The following is a 12857-nucleotide window of genomic DNA, read 5'->3' as shown; positions in this document are numbered from 1 at the left end:
TTTCCGCAGATCTAAGATATCATTCATTAATAATTTGTAGCGGGCACAACCTCCATTTTCAACTTTGTTGATCAATATATATAATAGGATTTTAATACCTACCAGTAAATCCTTTTCTCTTAGTCCGTAGAGGATGCTGGGGACTCCGTAAGGACCATGGGGTATAGACGGATCCGCAGGAGACATGGGCACACTAAAAAGACTTTGACTGGGTGTGAACTGGCTCCTCCCTCTATGCCCCTCCCCCAGACCTCAGTTAGCAAACTGTGCCCAGGAGAGACGGACATTTTGAGGAAAGAATTTATTGTTTAAACACGGTGAGTGTCCTACCAGCTCACACCATGAACATGCCGCAGAACGAGGCATTCAATAGAACACCCGCCAACGGCATGAACAATACACAGCCACATGCTGAGAGAATATGTAACACAACCAGTGTGTCAACACAACCAATAATAAGACACCGCATGCCATGGCATGAACAACGTCAGCAACAGCCTGACAGAAAATAAACACCACAAGAGTGTAACCATAACCAATAACTGCAGACACAGTACGCACTGGGACGAGCGCCCAGCATCCTCTACGGACTAAGAGAAAAGGATTTACCGGTAGGTATTTAAATCATATTTTCTCATACGTCCGAGAGGATGCTGGGGACTCCGTAAGGACCATGGGGTTTATACCAAAGCTCCAGACCGGGCCGGAGAGTGCAGACGACTCTGCAGCACCGATTGAGCAAACATGAGGTCCCCATCAGCCAGGGTATCAAACTCGTAGAGCTTAGCAAAAGTGTTTGAACCCGACCAAGTATCCGCTCGGCAAAGTTGAACCGCCGAGCCTTCTCGGGCATCCGCCCAAGAAGAGCCCACCTTCCTAGTAGAATGGGTCACCACTGAATTCGGTAACGGCAATCCAGCTGAAGAACGAGCAAGCCGAATCGGATCACAGATCTAGCATGTAACCGACTGCAGAGACGCAGGCGCCCCAATCACGCTGGGAGCACACCGGACAAACAGAGCCTCTGTTTCCCCAATCTGAGCCAAATTGGCGACATAAATATTCAAAGCCCTGGCTACATCGAGAGACTTTGAATCAACCAATGCTTAAGTAACCACAGGCATCAAATAGGCTGGTTCTGAGAAACACCGAAACCACTTTTGGCAGAACTATTATCCGAGTTCTCAAATCCGCTCTATCCACCTGGAAGATCAAACAGGGGCTCTTGTGAGACCCAGCCGTTACTTCCGACACCCGCCGTGCGGACGCCAAAGCCAAAAGCATGACCACTCTCCAAGAGAGAAATCTTAACACAACCTTTCATAAAGGTTCCAATCATTGGGACACAAGAAAACGCAGTTCGGAGGTGCTATGGGTGGGGGAGGGGCAGGGCGTGCCGCGGGTGGGGAAGGGGCAGGTACGCCGCGGGTGGGGTAGGGGTCCGGAGGCACTGCGGGTGGGGGAGGGGTTTCCGGAGGCACTGTGGTTGGAGGGGCAGGTGTGCCGCGGATAGGGTAGGGGGTAGGAGGCGCCGCGGGTGGAAAAAGGGGCGGGTGCGGGGGGGACCGTGGATGGGGAGGGTGTTTGTAGATGCTGCGGGTGGAGGGGGGCGTGGTTGGGGTAGGGTGGGGGAGCGGCAGTTGCGGGGGGGATTGTGGATGGGTAAGGGTGTCTATCGATGCTGTGGGTGGAGGGGGGTGGATGGGCGAGAGGGTTGGGAGGTGCTGCGGGTGGGGGAGGGGCAGGGGAGTGGGGGCCACGGGTGGTGTAGGAGGTCAGGAGGTGACGCGTGTGGGGGTGCTGCGGGTGGGGGAGGGGCAGGTGCGGGGGTGCGGCGGATGGGGTAGGGGGTCCGGAGATGCTGCGGGTGGGGGAGTGGGGGCCGTGGGTGGTGTAGGGGTCCGGAGGCACCGGGTGTGGGGGTGCTGCGGGTGGGGGAGGGCAGGTGCAGGGGTGCAGCGGATGGGGAAGGGGATCCGGAGGCGCGACGTGTGGTACAGGGGCGGGTGCGCCGAGGTTGGGGTAGGTGCGGTTGAGGGGGGGAGCGCAGATGAAGGAGGGGGTTGGGAGGTGCTGCGGGTGGGGGAGGGGCAGGTGCGGGGGTGCAGCGGATGAGGGAGGGGGTCCAGAGGCACTGTGGTTGGTGGAGGGGCAGGTGCGGGTGTGCCACGTGGGTGGGGTAGGGGGTCAGGAGACGCTGCGGGTGGGGGAGGGGCGGTTGTGGGGGGGACTGCGGATGGGGGAGGGTGTCTGTCGATACTGCGGGTGGAGGGGGAACGGATGGGTCAGGAGGTTGGGAGGTGCTGCAGGTGGGGGAGTGGGGGCCGCGGGTGGTGTAGGAGGTCCAGAGGCGCCGCATGTGGGAGAGGGGTGGGGTGCTGCGGGTGGGGGAGGGGCAGGTGCGGGGGTGCGGAGGATGGTGGAGGGGTCCGGAGGCACTGCAGGTGGTTGAGGGGCGGGTGCGCCACGGGTGGGGGTCAGGAGGCGGCGCATGTGGGAGAGGGACAGGTGTGGGGGGGACTGCGGATGGGGGAGTGTGTCTGTAGATGCTGCGGGTGGAGGGGGAGCGCAGATGGGGGAGGGGGTTGGAAGGTGCTGCGGGTGGGGAAGGGGCCGGTGTGGGGGTGTAGCGGATGGGGGAGGGGGTCCGGAGGCACTGTGGTTGGTGGAGGGGCAGGTGCGGGTGTGCCGCGCGGGAGGGGTAGGGGGTCAGGAGACGCTGCGGGTGGGGGAGGGGCTGTTGCGGGGGGGACCGCGGATGGGGGAGGGTGTCTGTAGATGCTGCGGGTGGAGGGGGGTGGATGGGGGAGGGGTTGGGAGGTGCTGCGGTTGGGTGAGTGGGGGCCACTGGTGGTGTAGGGGGTCAGGAGGTGACGCGTGTGGGAGAGGTGCAGGGGTGCGGCGGATGGGGGAGGGGCAGGTGCAGGGGTGCGGCGGTTGAGGGAGGGGGTCTGGGGGCGCTGCAGGTGGGGGAGGGGCAGGTGCGGGGGTGCGGCGGATGGTGGAGCGGGTCCGGAGGCACTGTGGTTGGTGGAGGGGCAGGTGCGGGTGTGCCGCGCAGGTGCGGTAGGGGTCAGGAGATGCTGTGATGGGGGATGGGCGGTTGCGGCGGGGACCGCGGTTGGGGGAGGGTGTCTGTAGATGCTGCGGGTGGAGGTGCTGCGGGTGGGGGAGGGGTGGGAGAGTGGGGGCCACGGGTGGTGTAGGGGGTCAGGAGGCGACGCGTGTGGGGGAGGGGGAGTGGTGCCGCGGGTGGGGGATGGGCAGGTACTTGGGTGCGGCGGATGGTGAAGGTGTCCGGAGGTGCTGCGGGCACTGTACCTGCCAGAAAGATAGTTGGAGGGTATGCAGTAACAGCTATCAGTCACACTGGTAATCTCTCACCCTATGATCCCATCTCTCAGCAGCAGCAGCATCTCCCGCACACACATGCCATGTCTGCCTCTATCAGTCTCTGTCAACGAAGCGCTAGGCCGGGGGTTGCTGGTGTTCCTCCACTTGGGCCGCAGGCCTCCCGGGCTCAGTGTCAGGGTCACTTTAGCACTGTCCCGGGAGCACAGCAGTCTGCTGTATCCCTGCTCCCACGTGACCCTGCTCCCCCCCCCCCCCACCAGCTGCCCCACATGCAGCAGTCCGCACTGGCTGCAGCAGGCAGCCATCTTTTCCGGGGTGGGGACCGCCTGCACCGGGAGCACCGGACGTAGAGCTGCGGGAGGGCTGTGCCGGCAATGGGAGCACGGAGTAGGGTTGCCTCTATCCTCACTGTGTCGGGGCATTGCACTGTGACAGGCGGTAGGGGAGAGGCACCAGCGCTCAGGCAGGGAGTGTGAGTGAGACCCGCTCAGCGTCTGACGGAGAACCGCCTACCAGGCTCACATCACTGCCACGGCACCGCGGGGACGATGGATCTAGCTGGACCGGACCTTGGTTAGAAGACTAGGGACATGAGCGCCAAGAAGAAGCATGTTGTGTAGCAAAGAGTGACGCTCTTCCTCGCCATAGAGTCCCGGCTGAGCGTGCTGATGTGGGAGGTCAAGCCCACGGTGATCCAGTGTCCCTGTCTGTCTGTACCCTGCCTGTGCCATGCCCGTGCCAGTTGCTCCTCATTGCCAGGCATCACTGACTGATCTGCTCCTAGTCTCCTATAGATTAGCCAACATCTGTGACTCCGCCCAGCTCTGTGACTCTGCCCAGCGTTATACACACAGGCACAGAGTCTCAGATCTGGGCTAATATATAGGAGATATTTATATCCTATGTACATTTTTATTTTTTTCAATTTGCCTAACACCATAGGGAGGTTTTTGTTATTTTTAAATACTGTACATACTGTATGTGGATCGAAAAAACGAAAGGCGAAATATTTACAGTTATGAAAATGGCCAACTGAAATTGTGGACATCAAGTTACTACGGCATGAGAGAGTTAGATTTGGGTGGGGTGTGTTCAAACTGAAATCTAAATTGCAGTGTAAAAATAAAGCAGCCAGTATTTACCCTCCACAGAAACAAAATAACCCACTCAAATCTAACTCTCTCTGCACATGTTATATCTGCCCCTCCTGCAGTGCGCATGGGCCCTCATTCCGAGTTGTTCGCTCGCTAGCCGCTTTTCGCAGCAGTGCACACACTAAGCCGCCGCCCTCTGGGAGTGAATCTTAGCTTAGCAGAATTGCGATTGAAAGATTTGCAAAATTACTAATAGAAATTTCTTAGCAGTTTCTGAGTAGCTCGAGACCTACTCTGCCACTGCGATCAGTTCAGTCAGTTTCGTTCCTGGTTTGACGTCACAAACACACCCAGCGTTCGCCCAGACACTCCCCCGTTTCTCCAGCCACTCCCGCGTTTTTCCCAGAAACGGCAGCGTTTTTTCACACACACCCATAAAACGTCCAGTTTCCGCCCAGAAACACCCACTTCCTGTCAATCACACTCCGATCACCAGAACGAAGAAAAAACCTTGTAATGCCGTGAGTAAAATACCTAACTTCTTAGCAAATTTACTTGGTGCAGCTGCAGTGTGAACATTGCGCATGCGCAGTTAGCAGAAAATCGCACCGATGCGAAGAAAATTACCGAGCGAACAATGAGGGCCATGGTTTTACCCATTAGCTAACAAATTTGCTGCTGCAATCAGGTCTGAATTAGGCCATTAATGCAGAAAAGGAGGAGGATGAGTAGTGCTGGGATCCGCTGTCCGAGTGCTGCAGCCTTGGGTCAGTCTCAAGTGCAGCTGATGTCCTTGGGATTCTGTTACTGACAGGATCCTGCCTATTCATTTTTCCCCATTTTCCGCCCACATGCTGCACACAATGGGTGGAATTCAATTGTTTGAAAAGTCAGTTGGGTGCCCTCCACAAATTGGGTAAGGAGGGGGCCTTGGTCAGCAGCTGGAAGAAGCAGCTCAGAAAGCGCAGGATTTGAAACAGCTGTACAATGGGAATCAGCATGGATACGTTTTTACAGCAGTCGCCCTGGTATTTGTTTACCTGCATAACCAACCTTCACTACGTCTTTCATCTTTGTGCTCCAAGCTAAAGTATATGGATACAGCAGAATTAGCACCTGTGGCCTTGTGTTCATATGCATAGTATATGTACTTATTAGTGTAATGCCAAGGACTCTCCTGTACTACCACATAGACTGGATCAGTGACTTACCCCTCCAATATTCAGCATTCATGTCTGGAGCTATCCCTGAATAACATGACAGATGTTGCAGGACATTAATCTGGAGGGTAAACGCATAGTTGCCTACCCTCCCTCATTCTGCAGGAGACTCCCTGAAATAGTAGCAATCTCCCTGACTCCCTGAATAGTCCATCAATCTCCCTGATTGCACCTTAACCCCATTATGCGGCTGTTACATTCTTGGTGGGGGGGAGAAACCAGAGATACAAACATTCAAATGGGATCATCAGTGCAATTTCCCTGTATAGATTATAAGTAGAGATGAGCAGGTTCGGATCTCAGAGAACCAAACTCTACCGGACTTCACGTCTCGAGCCCGGGTCCGAGTCAGGCTCGGCTTTTCCCACCTGACTCGGAAACCAGAACGAGGCAAAACGTCATCATCCCGCTGTTGGATTATCGCGGGGTTTGGATTCCATATAAGGAGCCGCGCATCCCCGCCATTTTTACTCCAGCATTGGAGAGTGCAGAGAGAGAACGTGTCTCCGTTCTCTCAGTGTCCGTGTCTTGTGCTATATTTGTCCAGTCACAGTGGTTGTGTCCTCTTGCTGCCATATGTCCATTGCTGCTGTGTTGTGCTGCATCAATTCAGTGGTAGTGTATTATGCTGCATCAGACCAGTGGTAGTGTCCTGTGTATAAGCCATCAGTCATTCCAGTGACCAGGCAGTCACAGTGGTATACTCTGCAGCCATATGTCCACTGCTGCCGTGTAATAATAGTAACAACAACAAGTCCCTTACAGTGTTGCTGTGTTGTCCTTCATCAGACCAGTGGTAGTGTCCTGTGCATCAGCCATCAGTCCATACTTGCCTACTCTCCCGGAATGGCCGGGAGGCTCCCGAAAATCGGGTGACCCTCCCGGCCCCCCGGAAGAGCAGGCAAGTCTCCCGGAATCAAGGGTCCCCCTGCCCGTCCGCTCTCTCCTGCAGAGAGCAGCCAGAATGTCGGCAAGTATGCATCAGTCATTCCAGTGACCAGGCAGTCACAGTGGTATACTCTGCAGCCATATGTCCACTGCTGCCGTATAATAAATAACAAGTCCCTTACAGTGATGCTGACTGTGTGTGTTGTCCTCCATCAGACCAGAGGTAGTGTCCTGTGCATCAGCCATCAGTCATTCCAGTGACCAGGCAGTCACAGCGGTATACTCTGCTGCCATATCTCCAGTGCTGCTGTATAATAATAAGAAGTCCCTTACAGTGTTGCTGACTGTGTTGTCCTGCATCAGACCAGTGGTAGTGTCCTGTGCATCAGCCATCAGTCATTCCAGTGACCAGGCAGTCACAGTGGTATATTCTGCTGCCATATCTCCAGTGCTCCTGTGCCGCGTATTGTGTTATATAACTCCAGAAAAATAATGGAGAACAAAAATTTGGAAGATAAAATAAAGAAAGATCAAGGACCACTTCCTCCTAGTGCTGAAGCTGCTGCCACTGGCCATGACATAGACGATGAAATGCCATCAACGTCGTCTGCCAAGGCCGATGCCCAATGTGATAGTAGAGGGAATGTAAAATCCAAAAAGCCAAAGTTCAGTTAAAAGACCCCAAAAAAGAAATTTAAATAGTCTGAGGAGAAACGTAAACTTGCCAATATGCCATTTACGACACGGAGTGGCAAGGAACGGCTAAGGTCCTGGCCAGTGTTGATGACTAGTGGTTCAGATTCACATGACGATGGAAGCCCTCATCCTCCCGCTAGAAAAAATAGGATTTTGATAACCTACCGGTAAATCCTTTTCTCCTAGTCCGTAGAGGATGCTGGGGCGACATCAAGACCATGGGGTATAGACGGGATCCGCAGGAGACATGGGCACTCTAAAGACTTTTCATTGGGTGTGAACTGGCTCCTCCCTCTATGCCCCTCCTCCAGACCTCAGTTGTAGGAACTGTGCCCAGGGAGACTGACATTTCGAGGAAAGGAATTACTTAACTAGTGGTGAGATATCTACCAACTCACACCCTCAACCATGCCGCACACATGGCATTCAACATAACACACGCCAACAAGCATGAACCAATTGCAGCAACATGCTGAAACCAAGAAAACACAACTTGTGTAACTCTAATAACTAAACTGCACGTAAAGTACGCACTGGGACGGGCGCCCAACATCCTCTACGGACTAGGAGAAAAGGATTTACCGGTAGGTTATCAAATTCCTATTTTCTCATACGTCCTAGAGGATGCTGGGGACGACATCAAGACCATGGGGTCTATACCAAAGCTCCAGTACGGGTGGGAGAGTGCGGATGACCCTGCAGCACCGATTGACCAAACTTGAGGTCCTCATCGGCCAAGGTGTCAAACTTGTAGAACTTAGCAAATGTTTTTGACCCTGACCAAGTAGCCGCTCGGCAATTTGTAATGCCGAGACCCCCCGGGCAGCCGCCCAGGATGAGCCCACCTTCCTAGTAGAGTGGGCCTTTACCGACGTCGTTAACGGCAAACCAGCCGTAGTATGAGCTTGCTGAATCGTATTTCTAATCCAACGTGCTATAGTCTGCTTGGAAGCAGGACAGCCAACTTGTTGTGAGCATACAGGACAAACAGAGCCTCTGTTTTCCGTATACGATACGTTCTAGCGACATAGATTTTCAAAGCTCTAACCACATCTACAGATTTTGAATCAGTGAATGTGTCAGTAACTACTGGCACTACAACAGGTTGGTTTATGTGGAAAGATGAATCCACCTTCGGAAGAATGTTGACGAGTCCTCAACTCTGCCCTATCTTCATGGAAGATCAGGTAAGGGCTCTTGTGAGACAAGGCCCCTAATTCAGACAGCCACCTTGCGGATGCCAAAGCCAAAACCAACACCACTTTCCAAGTGAGAAACTTCAACTCTATCTTTTGTAGAGGCTCAAATCAATCCGATTGAAGGAACTGCAATACCACGTTAAGGTCCCATGGTGCCACTGGAGGCACGAATGGAGGCTGGATGTGCAGAACCCCCTTCACTAAGGTTTGAACCTCTGGAAGAGAGGCCAATTGTTTCTGGAAGAACACTGACAAGGCTGAAATCTGGACTTTGATTGATCCCAATCGGAGGCCCGCCTCCACACCATCTTGCAAAAAATGGAGAAAACGTCCCAACTCAAACTCTTCCGTAGGAGCCTTCTTGGATTCACACCAAGACACATATTTTCTCCAAATACGGTGGTAATGTTTCGACGTTACTCCCTTTCTGGCCTGAATAAGGGTGGGGATGACCTCCTCGGGAATACCCTTCCTGGCTAGGATACGGCGCTTAACAGCCATGCCATCAAATGTAGCTGCGGTAAGTCTTGGTACACGCACGGCCCCTGCTGCAACAGGTCCTCTCGAGGAGGAAGAGGCCGAGGAACTTCTATGAGCAACTGCTGAAGATCTGGGTACCAAGCCCTTGGCCAGTCTGGGGCAATGAAGATTGCTCGAACCCTTGTTTTTCTTATGATCCTGAGTACTTTTGGGATCAGCGGAAGTGGAGGGAAGACATACACTAACGGAAACACCCACTGGGTCACCAGTGCATCCACTGCTACTGCTTGAGGGTCTCTCGACCTGGAATAGTATCTCTGAAGCTTCTTGTTGAGACGAGACGCCATCATGTCTATTTGAGGAACTCCCCAAAGACTTGTCACCTCTGGTAAGACTTCTTGGTGGAGGACCCACTCTCCTGGATGGAGATCGTGTCTGCTGAGGAAGTCTGCTTCCCAGTTGTCTACTCCCGGAATGAATATTGCCGACAGAGCTTGTAGATGTTTTTCTGCCCAGTGGAGGATTTTTGTCGCCTCTGCCATTGCCACTCTGCTTTTCATTCCGCCCTGCCTGTTTATGTATGCGACTGCTGTTACATTGTCTGCCTGGATCTGCACGGGACGGTCTTGAAGAAGATGTACCGCTTGTTGTAGGTCGTTGTAAATGGCTCTTAGCTCCAGAACGTTTATGTGAAGGCAGGCTTCCTGTTGTGACCAACGTCCCTGGAAGTTTTCTCCCTGAGAGACTGCTCCCCAGCCTCGGAGACTTGCATCCGTGGTTACCAGGACCCAGTCCTGAATCCCGAACCTGCGTCCCTCTAGCAGGTGAGAGCTGTGCAACAACCACAGGAGCGAAATCCTGGTTTTTGACGACAGGATTATCTTTCTGTGCATGTGTAGGTGTGACCCCGACCACTTGTCCAACAGGTCCCACTGAAATACTCTGGCATGGAACCTGCCAAACTGTATGGCCTCGTAGGCCGCCACCATCTTCCCCAACAACCGAATGCACTGATGGATCGACACACTTGATGGTTTCAATATCTGTTTTACTATTTTCTGGATTTCCAGAGCCTTTTCCAGTGGAAGAAATACTCTCAGAATCATCCCGAGGAATGACAACCTTGTTGTCGGTTCCATCTGTGACTTTGGGTAATTTATGATCCACCCGTGTTGTTGGAGTATTGACAGAGAGAGTGATATGTTTTGTAACAACTGCTCCCTGGATCTCGCCTTTATCAGGAGGTCGTCCAGATAAGGAATTATATTGACTCCTTTCTGATGAAGGAGAACCATCATCTCCGCCATCACCTTGGTGAATACCCTCGGGGCCGTGGAGAGACCGAGAGGTAACGTTTGGAATTGGTAATGGCAATCCTGAACCGCGAATCTCAGATAAGCCTGGTGAGGAGGATAAATGGGAACATGCAGGTAAGCATCCTTTATGTCCACCGACACCAAGTAGTTCCCCTCCTCCAGACTGGCAATCACTGCCCGAAGTGATTCCATCTTGAACTTGAACCTTTTTAGGTAACCATTCAGATCCTTTAGATCTAGGATCGGTCTGACCGAGCCATCCGGCTTCGGAACCACAAAGAGGCTTGAATAAAAACCCCTCCCTTGTTGTGACAACGGTACCAGGACTATGACCTGGTCTTGACATAATTTTTGGATTGCCGCTGTTACTGCTTCTCTTTCTGACGGAGAAACTGGCAAGGTCGATTTGAAAAATCGGCATGGGGGAACGTCTTGAAACTCCAGCTTGTACCCCATGGATACTATTTGCAACACCCAGGGATCCAGGCCAGACAGAATCCAATCCTGGCTGAAGAGTCTGAGACGTGCCCCCACCCGAGCGGCCTCCTGCAAGGGAGCTCCAGTGTCATGCTGGGGATTTGGCAGAAGTAGTTTTTATTGGGCCGAAAGGACTGCATTTGCGGGTGACAGGTGCAGGCGCAGAGGGCAAAAATGTCGACTTACCTGCGGTAGCCGCCGAGACTAACGCATCCAGGCCATTGCCAAATAAGGCCTCACCTTTATATGGGAGAGCCTCCATGTTTCTTTTGGAATCTGCATCCGCGTTCCACTGGCAAATCCACAACGCCCGCCTAGCCGATACTGCCATGGTAGCGGCCTGTGAACTCAAGAGTCCAATATCCTTCATTGCTTCCAGCATGTAGGCGGCAGCGTCCTTGATATTCCCTAACTTAAGGAGTATCTCATCTTTATCAATTGTGTCAATTTCTGATGACACGCTTTCTGACCATTTTTCAATAGCGCGACTCACCCATGCGCAGGCAATAGTGGGCCTGATCAGTGTACCATTGGTAACATAAATGGATTTCAATCTGACCATTTTTCAATAGCGCGACTCACCCATGCGCAGGCAATAGTGGGCCTGATCAGTGTACCATTGGTAACATAAATGGATTTCAATGTCGTTTCCATTTTGCGGTCTGCCGGCTCTTTAAGAGAAGCCGTGCCAGGAGCAGGAAAACTTACCTTCTTTGTCAACCTGGAAAGTGCACTGTCTAACACAGGGGGTGACTCCCACTTTTTCCTGTCCTCAGCCGGGAAAGGGTAAGCTATGTGAATTCTTTTGGGAATACGAAATCTTTTATCAGGATTCACGCACATCCCTTCAAACAGAGCATTTAGTTTGTGTAAAGGAGGGAACGTGACTTTGGATTTCTTTTCCTTACATAAATACGCTTTCTCCTGAGGTACAGGAGTGGTTTTTGTAACCTCCACCACGTTCCTTATAGCCACAATCATATATTGTATATTTTTTGCCAATTTATGATCTATCTCTCTGGATTCACTATCGTCAACACAAGAGTCAGAATCCGTGTGGGTATCAGTGTTTACAACATTTGCAAATGGTCTCTTATGTGACCCAGAGGGGCCGCCCGCATAAGGAATAACAGCATCCTGAAAAATCACATCTTCCACAGATTTTCTCCAGCATGCAGCCTTAGATTCAGACTTATCTAATCTACTGTTAATCAGATGCATACTGTCATGTATCTCTTTCACCCATGCAGGCTCTTGGTGTGCCGGTAGCACCACCACATTACAACTCTGTGTCCCTAAAATGGCTTCCTCCAGTGAGGAACTCCCTGCCCCAGACATGCCTCACACGTGTACAGCACACCAACAGACACACTGGGACTTATTTTGGGGACAGATCCACAGTAAAATCTGTCAGAGGGACACAGGATAGGAGCAGCCAGTTCACAATCCCAGCGCCAGTATTTCCTGTGAACACAGTATGTCCACAGCCTAACAGCGCTTTTTAAATAGTAATATACACTATCAAATGCACCACAATCGCTTTGTGCCCCCCCTTAATAGCACCCTGTTCTTGTCAGAAGTGGAGGAGAAGACCAGCGTGTTCTCTGCAGCCTGAGGAGAGAAAATTATGCTGAGTAGTGTGCTAGCTGCCTGAGGAAGAAGCTCCGCCCCCGCAATGGCGCCTCCTTACACTCATACAAACACTGTAATATTTATACTGGCGGGGGTAGGGCTGTGCCAGCGGCAACTTATGCCCCCTTTTAGGCAGTTTGAGGTATTTTTCTTGCTGCCCAGGGCGCCCCCCCCAGCACCCTGCACCCTGTAGTGCCTGTGTGTGTGGGCAGCAATGGCGCGCTGCGCTCCCGCCAGCCGCGTCGCACCGCACCTCAGCCGTCACTTACTTGATAGAAGATCATTCTTCTTATACTCACCTGTCTTCTGGCTCTGTGAGGGAGTGAGCATCTAGACACGGCTAGCGTTCAGTTCCCTTCAGGAGCTAATGGTGTCCTGTCAGCCAGAAGCAGAGCCATGAAACTCTGAGGAAGTTGGTTCTGCTTCTGCCCCCTTAGTCCCACGAAGCAGGGAGTCTGATGCCAGCAGATCTCCCTGAAAATAAAAAACCTAACATAAGTA

Source organism: Pseudophryne corroboree, chromosome 10, assembly GCF_028390025.1.
Source record: "Pseudophryne corroboree isolate aPseCor3 chromosome 10, aPseCor3.hap2, whole genome shotgun sequence".
Classification (NCBI taxonomy): domain Eukaryota; kingdom Metazoa; phylum Chordata; class Amphibia; order Anura; family Myobatrachidae; genus Pseudophryne; species Pseudophryne corroboree.
This window is presented reverse-complemented; position numbering follows the sequence as displayed.